Below are 20871 nucleotides of genomic sequence, written 5' to 3'. Positions count from 1 at the left end.
ATCCGTGATTAAGTCAAGGAGGGAGACATAGAGATTTGCAAAATACATACGGATCTGAATGTTGCAGACCCGTTGACTAAGCCTCTCTCACGAGCAAAACATGATCAGCACCAAGACTCCATGGGTGTTAGAATCATTACAATATAATATAGATTATTGACTCTAGTGCAAGTGGGAGACTGAAGGAAATATGCTCTAGAGGTAATAATAAAGTTGTTATTTATATTTCCTTATATCATGATAAATGTTTATTATTCATGCTAGAATTGTATTAACCGGAAACTTAGTACATGTGTGAATACATAGACAAACAAAGTGTCACTAGTATGCCTCTACTTGACTAGCTCGTTAATCAAAGATGGTTAAGTTTCCTAGCCATGGACAAAGAGTTGTCATTTGATAAACGGGATCGCATCATTAGAGAATGATGTGATTGACTTGACCCATCCGTTAGCTTAGCACGATGATCGTTTAGTTTGTTGCTATTGCTTTCTTCGTAACTTATACATGTTCCTATGACTATGAGATTATGCAACTCGCGAATACCGGAGGAACACTTAGTGTGCTATCAAACGTCACAACGTAACTGGGTGATTACAAAGATGCTCTACAGGTGTCTTCGATGGTGTTTGTTGAGTTGGCATAGATCGAGATTAGGATTTGTCACTCCGAGTATCGGAGAAGTATCTCTGGACCCTCTCAGTAATGCACATCACTATAAGCCTTGCAAGCATTGTGACTAATGAGTTAGTTGCAGGATGATGCATTACGGAATGAGTAAAGAGACTTGCCGGAAACAAGATTGAACTACGTATTGAGATACCGACGATCGAATCTCGGGCAAGTAACATGCCGATGACAAAGGGAACTAACGTATGTTGTTGTGCAGTTTGACCGATAAAGATCTTCGTAGAATATCTAGGAACCAATATGAGCATCCAGGTTCCACTATTGGTTATTGACCGGAGATGAGTCTCGGTCATGTCTACTTAGTTCTCGAACCCGTAGGGCCCGCACACTTAATGTTCGGTGACGATCGGTATTATGAGTTTATGTGTTTTGATGAACCGAAGGTTGTTCGGAGTCCCGGATGTGATCACGGGCATGACGAGGAGTCTCGAAATGGTCGAGACATAAAGACCGATATATTGGAAGCCTATGTTTGGACATCGGAATGGTTCCGAGTGAGTTCGGGCATATACCGGAATACCGGGGGGTTACCGAAACCCCCGGGGGAGTATATGGGCCCTAATGGGCCTTAGTGAGAGAGAGGGGCAGCCAGGGCAGGCCGCGCGCCCCTTCCCCTCTGGTCCGAATTGGACTAGGAAGGGGGGGCGGCGCCCCCTTTCCTTCCTCCCTCTCTCCCCCTTCCTTCTATCCTAGTCCAACTAGGGAAGGGGGGAATCCTACTCCCGGTGGGAGTAGGACTCCTCCAGGGCGCGCCATAGAGGGCCGGCCCTCCCCCCTCCTCCACTCCTTTATATACAGGGGAGGGGGGCACCCCATAGACACACAAGTTGATCATTGATCTCTTAGCCGTGTGTGGTGCCCCCCTCCACCATAATCCACCTCGGTCATATCGTTGCAGTGCTTAGGCGAAGCCCTGCGCCGGTAGCTTCATCATCACCGTCATCACACCGTCGTGCTGACGAAGCTCAACCTCGACACTCAGCTGGATCAAGAGTTCGTGGGACGTCACCGAGCCGAACGTGTGCAGATCGCGGAGGTGTCGTACTTTCGGTACTAGGATCGGTCGGATCATGAAGACGTACGACTACAGCAACCGCATTGTCATAACGCTTCCGCTTACGGTCTACGAGGGTACGTGGACTACACTCTCCCCTCTTGTTGCTATGCATCACCATGATAGATCTTGCGTGTGCGTAGGAAAATTTTGAAATTACTGCGTTCCCCGACAGCAATCATGCTCATCATTCAAATATTTTGTGCCAAGCATTTTATTGACTTCTTCTTCTAACAATTGAGCACAATTTTCCGAACCATCATTTCCAAGAAAGATATTATAAAGATGATCAATAATATGATGCAACCTAAATTCCGTTTTTATGTAGTTTTCTTTAATAAACCAAACTAGTGATAAAACAAGAAACTAAAAGATTCAATTGCAAGATCTAAAGATATACCTTCAAGCACTCACCTCCCCGGCAACGGCGCCAGAAAAGAGCTTGATGTCTACTAGGCAACTTTATTCTTGTAGACTCGTGTTGGGCCTCCAAGCGCAGAGTTTTGTAGGACAGTAGCAATTTTCCCTCAAGTGGATGACCTACGGTTTATCAATCCGTGGGAGGTGTAGGATGAAGATGGTCTCTCTCAAACGACCCTGCAAGCAAATACAAGAAATCTCTTGTGTCCCCAACACACCTAATACAATGGCAAATTGTATAGGTGCACTAGTTCGGCGAAGAGATGATGATAAAAGTGTAATATGGATGGTAGAAATATATTTTTATAATCTGAATAAATGAAAACAGCAAGGTAGCAATTAGTAAACGAGCACAAAAACGGTATTGCAATGCTTAAAAATGAGGCCCAGGGTTCGTACTTTCGCTAGTGCAATTTCCCAACAGTGCTAACATAGTTGGATCATATGATTATCCCTCAAAGTGTAATAAAGAATCACTCCCGAGTTCCTATTAGCGGAAAACAAAAGATAGATATTGCTTGTAGGTTACGAGACTACCTCAAAGCTATTCTTTCCGTTCGATCTGTTCAAGAGTTCGTACTAAAATAACACAGAGCTATTTTTCGGTTCGATCTATCCTAGAGTTCGTACTAAGATAACATCAAAGCAAATTCATATTCATAATACTCTATCCACACAAAGAACTATAAAGAGACCCCGAAGTTTCTACCGGAGAAAAACATGCATCAACCCCTATGCATAGATTACCCCAATATCACCGCGGGAATCCGCGAGTTGAATGCCATAACATATGTCAAGTGAATCAATAAGATACCCCAATTGTCAACTCAAGTATTTGTACTGCAAGACATATATCATGTGTTCTCATCTCTTAATATTCAATCTGACAAGACAAAACTTCAAAGGGTAAAGATTCAATCCATCATAACAAGAGTATAGAAGGTACAAACATCATATGATCCGACTATATTAACAAAGCCCATGATATAGATCACGAGAGAGAGAGAGAGAGAGATTAAACACATAGCTACTGGTACAAACCCTCAGCCTTCAGGGTGGACTACTCCCTCCTCATCATGGTGCCGTCGGGATGATGAAGATGGACACCGGTGATGATTCCCCCCTCCGGCAGGGTGCCGGAATGGAGCTAGATTGGGTTTCGGTGGATACAGAGACCTTGCGAGGGCGGAACTTCTGATCTAGGTTAACCCCGAAGGGTTTCGGAATATTTGGGAATTTATAGTGCAAAGATGGAGCTACATTGGGTTTCGGTGGATACTGAGACCTTGCGGGGGCAGAACTTCTGATCTAGGTTAACCCCGAAGGGTTTCGGAATATTTGGGAATTTATAGTGCAAAGAAGGGGTACGGGAGGCCACCGAGGTGGGCACAACCCACCTGGGCGCGCCAGGGGGGCCTGGCGCGCCCTGGTGGGTTGTGCCCACCTCGGTGGCCTCCCGCGCCAGGGGGCCTGGCGCGCCCTGGTGGGTTGTGCCCCCTCGGGGCACCCCCCAGGTGCTTCTTTGGCCCATCGGGAGTCTTCTGGCCCATAAAAAATCTCCATGGAGTTTCGCGGTGTTTGGACTCCGTTTGATATTGATTTCCTGCGATGTAAAAAACAAGCAAAAAAACAGCAACTAGCACTGGGCACTGGGTCAATAGATTAGTCCCAAAAAATGATATAAAGTTGCTATAAAATGATTGTAAAACATCCAAGAATGATAAAATAACAGCATGAATACTTCATAAATTATAGATACGTTGGAGACGTATCATGGGTTGCTAGTAGTGTTGATTACATATTGTAGTTGATGCTAGTTGGTTCATTTGTGAGTAGTTACTTTTGTTCTCGAGGACATGGGAGAAGTCTTGTCATACGTAATCATGTGATATTGGTATGCATTTGATATTTTGATGATATGTATGTTGTTGCTTCCTTTACTGGTGTTATGTGAACATTGACTATATGACACTGCACCATACTTGGGCCTAAGGGAAGGCATTGTGGAGTAATAAGTAGATGATGGGTTGCTAGAGTGACATAAGGTTAAACCCTAGTTTATGTGTTATTCCGTAAGAGGCTGATTTGGATCCATATGTTTCATGCTATGGTTAGATTTATATTAATTCTTCTTTCGTAGTTGTGGATGCTTGTGAGAGGGGGTAATCATAAGTGGGTTGCTTGTTCAAGTAAGAACAGCACCCAAGCACCGGTCCACCCACATATCAAATTATCAAAGTAACGAACGCGAATCAACTAAACATGACGAAAGTGACTAGACGATAATTCCCATGCGTCCTCAAGAACGCTTTGCTTATTATAAGAGAATGTTCCAGCTTGTCCTTTGCTATAAAAAGGATTGGGCCACCTTGCTGCACTTTTTCTACTATTGTAACTTGTTACAAAATATCTTCCTACAAAACTATCTATCACTCTTACTTACAACACTTGCAGAGAATACCTTGCTGAAAACCACTTATCATTTCCTTCTGCTCCTTGTTGGGTTCGACACTCTTTCTTATCAAAAGGGCTACAATTGATCCCCTATACTTGTGGGCCATCAAGACTCTTTTCTGGCGCCGTTGCCGGGGGGTGAAGTGCCTTTGGTAAGGAAACATTTATATTATGTACTGAAATTTTCTGTCACTTGTTACTATGGAAAATAATCCTTTGAGGGGTTTGTTCGGGGTATCTTCACCTCGACCGGAAGAAATAAGAGTTGCTCCTCAACCTACTAAACCTACTGAAAATATTTATTATGAAATTCCTTTGGGTATGTGATACGTCTCCAACGTATCTATAATTTTTTATTGTTCCATGCTATTATAGTATCAATCTTAGATGTTTTATATGCAATTATATGCTAGTTTATATCATTTTCTGGGACTAACCTATTAACCGAGTGCCTAGTACATATGATAAAAGTTTTTAAATAACCGGGTAAAATGGTTTGGTTTTTCTTCTGGTTTCGATCGGTTCAGTTTTTTTTGGGCTGAGCTTTTCTTAGTTTGGTTTGGTTTTGGGTGTGTATAAAAACTAATTCGAGTATAGTTGGTTATGGGCTTAAATTTTTTGGTCTAATACGGGTGCAAACTGTAGGTCCAACTGGTTCCTCTCCCCGAAGCAAGCCCAATCGCGCTAACCCCAACCAAGAGCCCAGACGGCCAGACCCCGATTCCCTACTCTCCCTAAGTCCTACAGCCTCGAGGCCTCCACTGCTGCCGGCCGCCAAGGCGCCAACCACCTCCTCGGACGGCAGCGCCGCCTCATCGACGCAAGCGGCCCTCGTGCGCGTGGCGGCTAGGGTTCGCCTCCGCCCTCGACCTCGCCATGTCTCCTCCTCCAGCCCCTCCCCTCCTCCCACTCGCCTCCCATCCCCCATCAACGAGGAGGAGCAACCGGTGCCCCCGCCCTCGAGTTCGCCGATGGCGACGTCCTCCAACCCAAGCTTGTTGCTACTGCTCCTCCTCTACCCTGTCCACGGCTTCCCCAAGCAGTAAGGTAATCTGACCTCTCATCTCCTCTCCTCTGTGATCTGCATTCTTCATTACTCTGATGATTTGGTTGTCACACCAACATGTTGATGTTGATGATCTTAGACTTAAATATTTGATTAAATGTACCCCAATGCTGCTGCTTGTTTTCAGTATAGTTCAATTTTACTTTCTCGGCACTGTCTATTACAGTTCCACGCACGTGCACACTCCCGTCGCTCTTTTCATCGATATCATACTCGCACACTCCTACCACCTTGATATAGTAGGCCTCTCGCACCACCTCCTAGCCGCATCCCTCTCTCTCTCTATCCGTCTCTCCAGACCTTATTTGCTTCTAACACATGCATGCATGTATACCTACCGATCTCCCTACATACAGCTAGGTCGACTATAAGTATTTTTTCCCACGCACCGATCGACATACCTCACTAGTTATGTCTCTCCCTTTCTCCGACACATGACAATTGATCTTCCTATGTAGTTACGTCTGCTTACCACAACCATATCGTTCCCCCTCATCATCCTTTCATGCCTCCCCACCCATCTCTCACACGCACGTGCACAGACAGGCAGGCATCCCCTCTTTTATTGATATTGCAGTCGTACCCTCCGTCTGTCTAGCAGGCCTCTCCCACCATTTGTGAGAAGCAACTCCACCACCAACCCTCCGACACTCTAGCTTTGTCTCTCTCCCAACCTTATTCCTCTGCTACACATTGCATGGATGCCGATCAATCTCCCTCAATACATAGCTAGGTCTCTCTCCTTCTCCACACATATACCAGTCAATCTACCTCTCTATAGTTAGGTCTCTGCCCCCCCCCCCCCCCCACACACACCGATAGTCGAACGCTGTAGGTAGGTATCCATGCCACATAGATAAACTGCACCTCTCCCCTATCACATTCCAGTAGGCCAGTCGCCCTGTATCTTTGACGTGGGCAAACACAAATTTGATGGCACTCTTTATCTATCACGCACCCACACACTTCATCCCTCTTTTTGATTATATCGACATCTCATGCCGATGATCCCTCCACTCTCTTCTCATGGATCGCTTGCTCTATATATGATATATCCATGCCTCTATTTCACACACATTGCATATGTTACATTTTTTGTTTGAGATATCATCGACACATTGCCTCTATTTCGCACAAACCATCTCTCTCACACACACCCACATACGTACCTGCACGTAGAGAAGAGGTGCACGCACGATGCACGTACTCATGTCTCATTCCCGGCCACACCCGCGCGGGTACACGGTGGAGCTCATTTATGTACGAAAAGGCAACCCATGTGATAATTTGACGCGTGTAGCGGTTGTTTACTTGAAGGAGGGTCGTGTACAACGCGTACACAGAACAAAGTTTGACTTGACGCGTTAGTTTTAAATAAAGTTATATTCCTCAATGGCACATACAGAATATAAAATGATTGTTATTGAGAAAAAGAAATCCGCTCCACTATATACAATGGAGCCTGCCTGCCGAGGTTTGTCTCTCGTCACACTATCTCACACAAGGCGGCGGTGGCCTCTCTCTCTCACCGTTGGTCACTGATCCGGCCGCATCCCGTACGCTGACAGAAAGGGAGGATGTGCATCGTTTCTCTGTTTGACGGCGTGAGGCAGCACGTCCCGATCTGCGGCACCCGTCATTCTCTCTGACCAAGCTCCGACGCGGTAGGGCCTTCGTCACTTGCTCGCTGTCGCCGTATGGGCAGATCCCGCCCGCCGCCGCCCTCCTAGTTACATCCCAACGACCCCCAGGTACAACTTCCTCCCCTCGGGCCTTGCTCCACTGCCCATTGTCTCATGTTGTTGCATGTGTAAAATCCTGCATGTGGATCTTCCCTAGTTCTTTGCCCAAAACATAGCTTCTCCGGCGTACTTTCCATATTGCAATCTCGTCCTCACACCGTTTTAGATAAACAACCATGCTATTATCTTCCCTTAGGACAAGGAATATGCATATTTTTTGTCGTCGTATATGTGTCATCAACTGTTATTGGGCAGTAATTGTTTCTTTTCTACCTCTTTTGCAAACAGGGCTATCCATCTCACCTCGTTGCTATTGCGATCTTTTGGTGAACTACACAAATCACTTTTTTCTTAAGAGTGTCTTGTGCAGTTCTACTAAAATGTCACACGGGCAACGTCTCTACATTTCAGTGCGACTGCACAAAGGGAGATTGGTTTTGCTATCCTCCCCATCCAACTGCGAGCCTAATCTTCTCCAGCAAGTGGTTAGTTTTATGAGAGATTGCAAAGGTGACCGGCTTCTACTTGTGTGTGTATGTTTCATCAACTACTACTGGTGCCAGTATTAATGTAATCACACTTATTCAATATCTTTGCAAACAGGGATGCTCAACTCAATTTTAGTGGAACTGCACAAAATGATCGGATGTCCCATGTCCTCCATAGAATCCTTTCTTGGCTAACATGTCTTGTTCACTTCCACAGAGTTGCGTGAAACTAGCTGCCAACCAATGAACGATAGGAAATGGAACCATGCCTACGGACATCATCCTTCATTTTTTTTGTACACATTCTCACAACTTTGTATTCGGTTGTGATGTAAATATTGACGCTCTTTTAGATGCATTAGCATGCATGTTAATTTCCTTTGTATTTGATGGAATGTTGTAACGAGACTACTTTGGAGGCAAGAGGACACATGAAACCAAAGTTGAAAGCTTCATAGCATTATAGCACAATTTCATTATGCTGAAAAATTATGTGTACATATAAACATATCCCGGAAGCTTGATAGAAATGCCACAAATCATTCAAACTTCCTACAGCCCACATGTGGGACATCCAAAATCGGGGTCCACATGCCATGTACCGCTGGTGAGATTCAGCCCGCTCATTGCGCCGCAGTAATGATGACTAATGAGCAGTCAAATCACAGAGCCCCACCTTTCCCGCAGTACAAGTAAAAGTTGCTCGGGCGAAGCAACCATCATTTCACTCTTTGTTGAATGCATTGGTACTCCAATATTCCAAGAGTAAAGTTGCTCAAACAAAGCAACCATAAGTACAAGCGAATATTGGACGGTAGCCGCACAACATCAAGTGTATGGTTTCAATTAAAAAATTGAGACCAACCAATGAAGTACTAGATGGTGAGAATTTAGAGCAAGTACAATAGGAATGACGTAGGCGGGCTGTAAGACTATTAATACTAGTTACCAAAAATTCAGTTTTTCGTTTTATAAGTCACATTTTTATTAATTCCCATCACATTATTAGATTTCAACGTGCATTAAATCTCTGCTTGCAAGAATTAAGATAAATGAAACTCACCAATACATGTAAAGCTTCTTGGTCCGCTCACGTGGGTGTGCGGCCACGGGCAGTGATGAACTCAGCTCGGCAGGACGTCATCGCTTCTTTATCCTTAGCAGTGTGCTCTAGGGCGGAGTGGCCGGACACTCATACAATGCGGTGGTTTTTTAGACAAACGACGCAGGAAATTCGGATTCCCCTACAATCTTGGTCATTTACTATCGTACACACTTCATTTCCGCCGCCTCTGGAAACTGTGTACGCTCACACGACTGGGTTGCGTTGTAATTCACCGGAACCCCAGGCACGCGGATCGCGCGTGTGCACCGTAGGATGCACCGCAATTCAACGGCAATCCACGTCCCTCTCATCACACCTGCGTAGCTATTGCTGGGCTAATAAATGTCTATAGAATGCACACAATGAGCCCGGAAAAGTGCCAAATTTGAACAAGTCACCTTACGAGAAACTGGACCCACTCACTGCATGCCTATCGCGCTTGGTCCGCCGGTCAAAGTGCTTCCTATTGTCATATCACTATTCTTTTTAGATTTAGAATGCTATTGGCATATCTCTAACATGTGGGAGCGAGTGTGAGCGAACCAACCTCAATCGATGGCAAAACCGCCTGTCGGACGCACTTTGAGAGAGACGAGGAGCGAGAAGCGATACGGGCTGGTGGATTACTAGAGCTAGGTGTCGCACAGAGGCCGAGAAATATGGTGATTGCGTGCGGTGGGCATTTACATATGATGTAACTACAGAAGGCTTGTCGTTTTTCCTACTCCTCCAGTCTAAATGTGTAGAGTAGAAGATATGGTTGATTCTATAGTATTACTAGAAAGTTTAGCAACTAAAGCCTCCAACGCACCGGTGCTAACATGAGATGCTAAGCACATTAAAAAGTTTAGCAGCTAAAGCCTACAATGCACCAGTGCTTTAAGTTGTTGTAGCTAAGCATCCTTCATTTAATGAGCATTTGTGTCGTTGTACAAAAGTAGGGGCCTTTTTGTACCCCTTTACTTGTGCACGGGCAGCTGTAGCCACACCTGCGGCCACGCTCGGCGAGGCAGAGCAAGCAAAGACACAAGACTACCAGGGCAGTGCTCAAGCCAGAGGCGCGAAGAGCAAGGGGGCAAGATGGGCTTCCCCGGCAAGAGCCTTGCCAGGGCGGCCTGCGTAGCCCCGGCAAGAGCCTTGCCGGGGCAACTTGCCCAACACCAGCAAGGCCACCACCCTTGAGCCTGAGAGTCCTGACACCATCGACAACATCGGGACCAAGGCTCGGGAGGCGCCTACATGGTGGCATGAAGATCTTTGTGAAGACCAGAGGCCTGCAAGACTAGATAAGAACCAGAAGATGAAGGTGTCGTGGTTCTAAGACTGACAATAGAATGGGGGTAGGTATGAGGAGGCAAGATCCTAGCTATGGTGAAGTTTTATACATAAGACTTACGAGTTCAGGCCCTTCACGGTGGAAGTAACAGCCCTACGTCTCGGTGCTCGGGAGCTCGGTCGATTGGATTATGTGTGTGGAGTTATAGGGGGTGCGAACCCTTGTCCCTAAGGAGGGGGGTGGCTTATATAGAGTTCGCCAGGCCCCTCAGGCCCTCAGTTACACATGGTTTAAGGTACATAAAGATTGGGCGTTACTGATAACGCCAGCAATAAAGGTACATGAATGCTCATAAGTCTACAGGGTAACGCCTGACCGTTGCCATACAGAGTGACTTTAGATCTTCTATCTGTCGAGTGATTCTTGTGACGGTCGAGTGAGTACTTCCTGGTCGAGTGAACTTGAATCTTTCGAGTGGAATGTTCTGGTCGAGTGGATGATGGTATCCCTTGAATGCTTCTGACTTTAGGTAAATGTCCTTGGGAAGGGTGTCTAGGTCAGGCCTATGACCCTACCCTAGGTACATGTCGTCATCATTAGCCCCTGTATGATTCAGGGTTCGAGTGGAAAAAGGAGTGGAAGTTGGTTCCGACTCAGTTACACGCTGCGGAAGCGTTTTCCTTAGACTAATGAGCCATGTGACAACTTTGACTTCATTTTCAGTTGCCTTGATCCATTCTAAAGTAGTCGAGTGAACTTTTGCTGATAAGCTTCGAGTGTTGATATGGAAAAAATCTTCAAGCTGACAGGTTGCTCTGCTGCTCCCGGATCTTGCGGGATTTGAAATTTTGGGAAGCGTGCGGGATGGATTAGGCAGGGGTGCCTCGATCTCCGTGCCACCATTTTCGCCACGTACCGAGTGAGTGACAGGTGCGGGATTTGACAGGATTGCCCAGGCTCAGCCATCAGTCACTCGGAAATGACTCCATATAAGGCGTTGGGTTGGGGAATTTTGCACAGTGCGCCTCAATTTCTCCTTCTTCCTCCTCTGCTTCTCCACTGTTATGCTTCCGCTCTTGATGCCGCCTCCCGCCCGTGCGCCTCTTGCTGCGATGGCGAAGGACAAGACGGCGGCGCTGGAGCGAGAAAGAAGGGGGCGGCGAAGGGGAAGGGGAAGAAGACCGGCAGGAGTAGGTCGTCATCGAGATCCGCGTTGCCACGCGGCTGGGTTCAGGGCGACTGGATCCAGTCCACAATCGAGCTGGATGACTTGCAAGATCTGGCCGAGAGCGGGCTGATTGAGCATGGTTCCTGGAGGCTCCCGGGGGATGAAACTGAGCCGCAACCTCAGGAGGGTGAGTGCGTCTTACTCGCCACTCATGTCGACCGTGGTTTTTTTTTTGCCCCCACATCCTTTTTTCCGTGCTTTTCTGAACTTCTTCGGAGCTCAACTCCACCATTTCTCTCCCAACACTATCACGTACCTCGCTGCCTTTGTCTCCTTGTGTGAGAATTTCTTGGGCTGTCAACCGCACTGGGGTCTGTTTAAGCACATCTTCACATGCCGCTCGCAGACTGTGAAGAAAGCTAGCCCGAGTGATGAGAGAACCCAGGTGATCCAGATGTGTGGGGTCTTAGGTATCCAGATGAGCGGGAAGAGCGATTTTCCCGCGATAACTCTCCCTGACTCGGTTAGAGGGTGGCAGTCGACTTGGTTTTATTGCAAAGACAAGTCGACCCCTGGTCATTCGACTGGTCTTCCTCCCTTTTCCCCGGAGCGAGTCCAGAAACCCACTTCCTTGAGAGTGACTCCAGCAGAGAAGGTGGGGGTGTCCATGTTGATGGAACAAGTAGTTCAGCGGATCCGTGAGGGTGTGACTGGCATGGATCTGCTTGAGGTATTCCTCAGTCGACGTATCCAGCCTCTCCAGGCTCGTGATCACTCCATGTGGATGTACTCGGTGATTGAAGATTCCACTCGGATCAATCCGGAGGACGTTGATGAGAAGACCGTGGCGCAGTGGGTGCAAGGCATCACAGGAAACAAGGATAACCCCAGGGGGTCCTGAAGAGTTTTACCTTTTGACGCCAACAACCAACCAGACCAGGTCTATTCTTTATTTTCTAGTGTTTTTCATTCTGACTTGCAATTATTTATTGAGTCGACCATCCTTTGTTCACCTTTTTTGCTTCGCAGATCTCTACGGAGACGTACTCAATGCCGAACGGGGAGCAAGAGCAGTACCAGGAAGGAGAAGAAAGCGGAGGCGAAAGCATGGATTGGCAGTCTGATGGAGGAGAAGAGGAGGAGGAAAGCAAGGACTCGAGCAGTGGTGAAGAAGTTGAGTCACCACCTCGCAACGAAAGGCGTTCCAAGCATAAGCACGACCCAGCAAGTGTCCGTGGCAAAGTAGCTCTGCCGACTGAGCAGACTTCCAAGTGCATTCGGACCTCTTCCTCTGTGCCGACTAAGAAGGCTCCAATCCAGCCCAAAGTTGCAGCATCGAAGTCTCGGAAGACCCTGCCCAAGATCAAGATCGATGTTCCCGTCGCTTCTACGTAAGTGCCTTGTCCTCACTTTTTGCTCAAGGACCTGTGATGTCGACTCTCTTCCTGATTTAACTGAGTGAATCTTGAAACTTGCAGTGCTGCTAGCTCTGGGACTTCTGCTTACAGAGATGGTGACGAGGAAATGGGAGACGCGGTCACTTCCAACCCGGGTATGACTTTTGCAATCTTGTCTTTACTTTCTCAGCCATTTTGTTGGTCGACTGAATTCTGGTGATTGATTCTTTTGCAGCTCCTCCCAATATCATTGATCTTCCAGATGACGACGAGGATGTGCCGCTGAGGCCCATGGGAAGGAGAAGCAGGAAGACATCAACTGGCAAGGCGCATCAGTCGACGCCAGTGACGGAACCGGTGATCCAGGAGACCGGCGATGCGAACTGGGCTTCTGTGACTTTTGCCGTACCATTGTCGAGTGCCCAGCCTTCAGCGTTGACTGCACAGATTCCAGCCGATCCACCGTCTTCACTCTTCACTGCGCATCACGTCCCAGAGGACCCAGTGGGTGCTGCCAAGGAAGCTATACGCCAGGTAGGCATCATGATGGAGCAGATGAAGGTGGTTCGGGAGGCCAGTCAAGCTGCTTATGACGCCAGCTCGGCTCTCCAGAGCACGTCCAGGTTGGTTGATTACCGACTGATCCTTTAGCTTGTTACTTGTTCTGTTAGGATATGCTACCTGGAAACTTTCCTTGTGCATCTTTTCGTCAGTCTGCATTTTGCATTTGTACACCCACTGGGTGTTTAACTTACTGCTGAATAGTTTTGTTTCTTGAGTTGACTAGGTTGTGTCAATTGAGTCTTTGAACCAGTGGGGGCACGCTGAGTGCACCCATTGGGTGTAGTCCCTGAGACCATAGTTGACTGCGGGCAGTCAGCTATGGTCTAAGAATCAGAACTTTCTCACTCGGTCTGAACGGATCACGTTGAGTGGAACCTAAACCAGTGGGGGCACGCTGAGTGCACCCACTGGGTGTAGTCCCCGAGATGGTAGTCGACTGCGGGCAGTCGACTGTGGTCTAAGAACAACTTTCCTGGTTTTTTTACACTCGCCCTGGACGGACCATGTCGAGTGGAAACTGGACCAGTGGGGGCATGCTAAGTGCACCCACTGGGTGTAGTCCCCGAGACTACTGTTGGATGTTCGATCCGGCAGTAGTCTTAGAACTTGTTGAATTTGTCACTCTATTGTTCTGAAGTAACCAATCATTGCATCTGTCGACTAACCATCCTCTGATCACAGAAATCTTGTGAACTTGGAGCTCGTTTTGCTGACCTGGATCAGAAGCAGATTCAGCTCAATCTCGATTTGGAGTTGGCCAAGACGAACTTGCAGAAGGCCAAGGATGAAGCCATTGGTATGAAAAATTTGTCGACTAATTTGTTTCTGAACCGAGTGTTATTTCCTTTCTCTGAACCAAGTGCTATTTCTTTCAGAAACAATGAACCAGGCTCTGGCAAAGAAGGATCTGGACCTTGCAGCTGCGCGGAAGGCAGCAAAAGAGAAAACCGCACTCGCTGAGCAGAAGCTTGCTTCAGTCCGTAAACTGGAGGAAGAGAACGCCAAGTTGAAGACTGCCCTGGATGAAGCCAACAAGGAGGCGACTCATCTGAAGAAGGACAAGAGGGCCCTGACCGACAAGATAGAAGACATCGCCCGCAAGAGAGATGAACTGGATAATTATCTGGGGGGACTTGCCAAGAAGTTATTCGTTATGCTTGAAGGTGCTTCCCTTTGTCTGACCAACTTGTTGCTGTCGACTCGATATATAGCTATTGACTCATCATTGTATTGTGTGTGCAGAATTTTGCCAGAATTTTGAGGAAGAGACTGGGCGAATTGAGACAAGCTTGGATCCCATCCTCTCTCCTGTTAAGGATGAAGCTGCCATGAACGTGCTCCGACTGGAATCTCGTGTTGCTGCTGCTGTCGACTACCTCGCTCGGCTGAAAGTTGCGGTGTCGCGAATCGACACAACACTCTGGCCAGGGGCGACGCTCCAAAATGACCTCGAGTCTCTGATGGCTCGACTCAATGAGGTCCCTGGTCGAGTGCAGGAATGGAAGAAGTCTTCTACTCGATGCGGTGCTGACGTGGCTCTGTCTCTGGTTCGTGTCCACTGTAAGGAAGCTCGAGAAGACAAGCTGGCGGCGATCAAGGTTGCCAATACCAAAAGGCACGACTTCCAATCTTTCATGGAAACCTTCATTGCTGCTGCCACTCAGATTGCCGATGGAATCGACCTGGACGAGTTCGTCGAACCTGCTAGCCCTCCTCCTGCGGAGTGAACAAACTTTATGCCTTGCCTTAAATTTGCCTCGGAATGCCGAGTGATTTTGTAACCGTTAAACTCCTTCGGGCCTGATGCCCGAGTACTTTTATTCGCGGTCTGGAACTTTGCGAGATTTATTTGACCTTGGTCTTTCTCTAAATATGCTTGTGTTTGCCTTCGAGTGGAACATGTTTCTTCACTCGGAATAGTCTTTGTATTTGTGATGCAGTTCTGAGGAGAAGGTAGCATTCGACTAGCACCTTGTCGTCCTGGCGGATCAGGATGGAGAGCACATTGTATTTATGGCACAACTCTGAGGAGAGGGTCGCAGTCGACCTATACCTCGTCGTCCTTGCGGATCAGGATGGAGCGCACATTGTACTTATGGCGCAGCTCTGAGGAGAAGGTCGCAGTCGACCTGTACCTCGTCGTCCTTGCAGATCAGGATAGAGCATGTGGCCAAATCCCCGAGTGAGAAGATCGGTCCTCACTCGGAACGTGTTTTATACTTAGGCGAGTACTGGACTGCAGCTAAGCCCCCGAGTGAGAGGGTTGCTCTTACTCGGTGGGATTTTTTAAACTTAGGTGAGTACTGGACTGCAGCTAAGCCCCCGAGTGAGAGGGTTGCTCTTCACTCGGTGGGATTTTTCAAACTTAGGCGAGTACGGGAGTGCAGCTAAGCCCCCGAGTGAGAGGCTTGCTCACCACTCGGTAGGATTTTTTAAACTTAGGCGAGTACTGGACTGCAGCTAAGCCCCCGAGTGAGAGACTTGCTCACCACTCTGTAGGATTTTTTAAACTTAGGCGAGTACGGGACTGCAGCTAAGCCCCCGAGTGAGAGGCTTGCTCACCACTCGGTAGGACTTTTTAAACTTAGGCGAAACGGATTCGGAGGTAAGCCCCCGAGTGAGAGACTTGCTCACCACTCTGTAGGATTTTTTGAACTTAGGCAAAACGGATTCGCAGCTAAGGCACAACAGTTTGAACAACAATCAATTAGGAGACTGTAAAACTGTGTCTTTGATAATCAAACTAGGAGGTATTTCTTATTACATCTCAATAGTCTGAATGCTTAGGAGGCGGAGTAGCTCCGCATTCCAAGCGCGTGGCTCGTCTTTATTGTGCTCCACATTGTAGAGGTGATATGCTCCGTTGTGGAGCACTTTGGTGATGATGAAGGGGCCTTCCCAAGAAGGAGCGAGCTTGTGTGGTCACTGCTGATCCACTCGAAGAACCAAGTCCCCGTCTTGAAATGCTCGACCCCTCACGTTTCTAGTTTGGAATCGACGCTGGTCTTGCTGATAAATGGTCGAATAGATCAGGGCCATCTCTCTTTCCTCTTCCAGGATATCAACTGCATCTTGCCGAGCCTGTTCTGCTTCATCTTTTGAGAAAAGTTCGACTCGGGGTGCATTGTGAAGTAAGTCACTCGGAAGCACAGCTTTAGCCCCATAGACCAAGAAGAATGGAGTTCGACCAGTCGACCGATTAGGAGTTGTCCTCAATCCCCAAAGCACTAATGGAAGTTCATCAACCCAAGCGCCTGCTGCATGCTTGAGGTCATGCATCAATCGGGGTTTCAGCCCTTTGAGAATCAATCGGTTTGCTCTTTCGGCTTGCCCATTTGACTGGGGATGGGCGACTGAAGCATAGTCGACCCGAGTACCTTGGGAAGCGTAGAAAGTTCTGAACTCGTCGGAATCGAAGTTCGACCCATTATCTGTGATGATGCTATGTGGAACTCCATATCTGAATGTTAACTCTCTGATGAAGCTGACAGCAGTACTTGCTTCGAGGTTTTTGACTGGTTTAGCCTCAATCCATTTGGTGAACTTGTCGACTGCTACAAGCACATGAGTGAAGCCACTCCTACCGGTCCTTAGAGGTCCAACCATATCTAATCCCCAAACAGCAAAAGGCCAGACGAGTGGAATGGTCTTCAGGGCTGATGCTGGCTTGTGGCACATGTTGGAATAGAACTGACAACCTTCGCATTTGTCGACTATGTCTTTTGCCATTTCATTCGCTCGTGGCCAATAAAATCCCGCTCGGTATGCTTTGGCCACAATGGTCCGAGAGGACGCATGGTGACCACAGGTCCCCAAGTGGATGTCATTGAGGATCACTCGACCTTCTTCCGCTGTAATGCACTTCTGAGCGACTCCAGTAACACTTTCTCTATAAAGTTGTCCACCCATTACTGTGAAACCTTTAGATCGACGGCCAATCTGACGGGCCTCTTCTTCATCCTCTGGGAGCTCTTTCCTGAGAATATATGCAATGTACGGCACTGTCCAATCGGGTATGACGACCAAAACTTCCATGATCAAGTTGACCACGGCTGGGATTTCAACTTCAGTCGGATCAGTAGGGCTCTTTGGTTGTGGGGGCTCTTCCGTGAAGGGATCCTCTTGAACTGACGGTGTGTGAAGATGCTCCAAGAACACATTACTGGGAATAGGCTCACACTTGGAACCTATCTTTGCCAAATCATCAGCTGCTTGATTTTTCAGTCGCGGTATATGATGAAGCTCTAATCCCTCAAACTTCTTTTCTAACTTTCTCACTGCATTACAATAGCCAGTCATAGCCGGGCTCCTGATGTCCCACTCCTTCATTACTTAATTAACCACCAAATCTGAGTCACCGTAGACCATTAGGCGACGGACGCCGAGTGAAATGGCCATATGCAACCCGTACAGAAGTGCTTTATATTCAGCTTCATTGTTGGAGGAATCAAAATGAATCTGGAGAACATAGCTGACCCTATCACCTCAGGGGGATACCAATACCACCCCAGCACCAGAACCATTCAACATCTTGGATCCATCAAAGAACATGGTCCAATGCTCCGAGTGAATCTGAGTCGGTTGTTGCTGCTCAACCCATTCGGCGAGGAAATCTGCTATTGCTTGGGACTTGATAGCTTTCTTTGCCTCAAACTTGATATCCAATGGAAGGAGTTCAATCGCCCATTTCGCCACTCGACCAGTTGCATCTCTGTTGTTCAGAATTTCTGACAATGGTGCGTCGCTGACGACTGTAATGGAATGATCTAAGAAATAATGTGCAACCTTCTTCATGGTCATGTAGATTCCAGAAACAAGCTTCTGGTAATGCGGATATCCCTGCTTGGATGGAGTCAAGACTTCAGAGATATAGTACACTGGATGCTGAACTTTATAGGCTTTTCCTTCTTCTTCCCGCTCGACCGTGAGTACTGTACTGACAACTTGTCCAGTGGCTGCAATATAAAGCAGTAAAGGCTCTTTGCTGATTGGGGCAGCGAGCACCGGCTGGGTGGAAAGCAGGGCTTTGAGCTCTGCAAACGCTGAGTCAGCTTCAGGAGTCCACTCGAACTTATCAGATTTCTTCATCAGTCGGTAAAGAGGCAATGCCTTTTCACCGAGAGGAGAGACGAATCGACTCAGGGCGGCCAAACAACCAGTAAGCTTCTGAACGTCATGCACACGCACAGGGCATTTCATCCGGAGTATGGCACCAACTTTCTCTGCGTTCACGTCGATCCCTCGTTCGGAAACGAGGAAACCGAGCAACTTTCCACCTGGAACTCCGAATGTGCACTTTGACGGATTAAGCTTAATATCATACCTTCTCAGGTTGGCAAAGGTTTCAGCAAGGTCAGTCAGCAGGTCGGAACCTTTATGCGACTTGACCACAATGTCATCCATATATGCTTCCACATTTCGACTGATTTGAGTGAGCAGGCACTTCTGAATCATCCTCATAAATGTGGCACCAGCGTTCTTGAGACCGAATGGCATGGTGACATAGCAAAAGCACCCGAATGGGGTGATGAAAGCTGTTTTTATTTCATCGGGTCCATACAGTCGGATCTGATGATACCCGGAATATGCGTCCAGAAAAGACAAATGCTCACACCCCGCAGTTGAGTCGACAATTTGGTCGATGCGGGGGAGAGGGAAATGATCTTTCGGGCAGGCCCGATTGATATGCTTGAAGTCAATACACATACGAAGTGAATCATCCTTCTTGGGGACCATGACAACATTGGCGAGCCACTCGGAGTGGTAAATCTCTCGGATGAACTCAGCTGCCAGAAGCCGAGCCATTTCCTCGCCAATTGCCTTTCTCTTCTGTACGGCAAATCGTCGAAGATGCTCTTTGACTGGTTTTACTTTTGGGTCGACTCGCAAACGGTGCTCAGCCAGTTCCCTGGGTACACCCGGCATGTCAGAAGGTTTCCATGCAAAGATGTCCCAGTTCTCACGGAGGAACTGGATGAGCGCTTCTTCCTATTTGCTGTCGAGTGATGTTGAGATATGAGTAGGAGCAGCATTAGGATCGGTCGGGTGAATATGAACCGACTTTGTTTCACCGGACGACTGAAATGCAGAATCTATGGCAGGCTTCTTGGCTCGCAACAAATCACTCGGATCTGCATTCTTCTGCTATTCTTGCATTTCAACGGCTGCCATTTGTGCATCGGCAATTTTTGCACCCTTCTGGAGGCACTCTTCTGCCTTCTGCCGATTGCCAGTGACCGTGATCACTCCTCTAGGACCAGGCATCTTTAATTTGAGGTACACATAACATGGTTGAGCCATAAAACATGCATATGCAGGCCTACCCAAAATATGATAAGCACTCTGGAAATCCACTACTTCAAATGTCAACTTTTCCTTACGGTAATTCTTTGAATCACCAAAAACCACGTCAAGAGTGATCTGGCCGAGTGATTCGGCTTTCTTTCCAGGGATAACGCCATGGAAACTCATGTTGCTCTCGCTAAGCTTGGACATTGGAATGCCCATCCCCTTCAAGGTTTCAGCATAAAGAATATTCAGGCCGCTACCACCATCCATCAACACTTTGGTCAGTCGAGTGCCTCCAACAACTGGGTCAACTACCAATGCTTGCCTCCCTGGAGTGGCATCGCATGCAGGATGATCAGATTGGTCGAATGTGATAGTTGTTTGTGACCACTTTAGGTATGTTGTCGTTGCCGGAGCAACCATATTCACTTCTCTGTTTATCACTTTCAGTCGACTTTTGCTCTCAACATCAGCAAAAATCACCAGGGTGGAATTAACATTGGGAAAACCGCCATATTCCTCTTTGTCCTCATCCTTGTCTGACTCCTTCTCCTTTTCACTGGGCTGCTTCTCTCGGAATTGCTGGATCAGGAGCCAACACTGTCGAGTGGTGTGTTTAGGATAAATCAGATTACCCTCGTCATCCTTCTTGGTGTGAATGTGACATGGCAAATCCAACACATCATTTCCTACTTGATCTTTCACTTTCTTGGGGATCCAGGGCCCCATGGGTTTCCCTTTAAACTTTCCTTGGATCACTGCCGCAGTTTCACCAGGTCCTGCAGGCTTAGCTTTACGCTTCTATTTCCGATTGGAATTGCCTCCACCGGTGTCCTGACCGACTGTTTTGCTCTTTCCACTGCGGAGTCGATCATCTTCTTCTCCATTAGCATACCGAGTGGCTATTTCCATCATCCGAGTCAGAGACATATCTCCTGTCCGACCGAATTTCAGGTTAAGCTCTCGATACCTAACGCCTTCCTTAAAGGCACAAACTGCTTGATGCTGAGATACATTTTCCACTATGTGATGCAAAGTGGTCCACCTCTGAATGTAATCTCTCAGAGTCTCATTCGGTTTCTGAACACAATGTTGCAATTCTGCCAACCCAACTGGTCGTTTGCAAGTACCTTCAAAAGTTCTGACAAACACTCGGGCT

Source organism: Aegilops tauschii, chromosome 5 (genome assembly GCF_002575655.3).
Source record: "Aegilops tauschii subsp. strangulata cultivar AL8/78 chromosome 5, Aet v6.0, whole genome shotgun sequence".
NCBI classification, from domain to species: domain Eukaryota; kingdom Viridiplantae; phylum Streptophyta; class Magnoliopsida; order Poales; family Poaceae; genus Aegilops; species Aegilops tauschii.
The sequence above is the reverse complement of the archived record's forward strand: the minus strand, read 5'-3'. Positions refer to the sequence as shown.